This window comes from Habropoda laboriosa, unplaced genomic scaffold (genome assembly GCF_001263275.1).
Source record: "Habropoda laboriosa isolate 0110345459 unplaced genomic scaffold, ASM126327v1 scaffold88, whole genome shotgun sequence".
Classification (NCBI taxonomy): Eukaryota; Metazoa; Arthropoda; class Insecta; order Hymenoptera; family Apidae; genus Habropoda; species Habropoda laboriosa.
In genome coordinates, this window is record NW_017100219.1 from 497,499 (window position 1) to 498,184 (window position 686).

Here is a 686-nt window from a genome sequence, read left to right on the forward strand (position 1 = left end):
TGAGAAATATTTTCCTGTCACATCTTAAATATTTATTTTTCATTTTGCACAATTACCTTGTTCGAAAATGCATACACAATCCATATTTGTACAGCTTTTGCACTCCAGATTCAACTTTTTGCTGGAGACAACTTTACCTCTTTGCAAATTAAATTCAACCTTTTGTTTATATTCTGTTCCAACCTGAAATCACAATTTAAAGGACACTACCGTTTCCCATAAATTATAATAATTGCAGGCAAGTTAAATGTCGATATAACTGGGGCCTGTCTAAGGATCACTCATTTAGGAAAAGGCAGAACTGTTCCGATTTTACTTTACAGCACAAGAGAAAGATGTAACGTTGAGTTTACATAGAACGATTGGTATAGCATCACATTTTCAAAATGTTCTTCTTTATCATTAAATAGGTACACACAGTATTCATACTATACTCGTACATAATTTTATTTAAATTTTATTTAAATACATCTCGGTCATCTCTGAGACACCATCTGATATTACGTACTGAAGCTCATAGGACGGTTTACGGCCAGTTCAATTGTCTAAATAGAATTTTTATTAATGTCAATAGATTTTACTGTTCTCTCAATTTTTCTTCCTCCCTTATTACTTTTAGAAATAATACTATGCGATTTCTGGCCTCTTACGACTTTTCTGTATAATCTATCTGTCTCTTTGTAGTT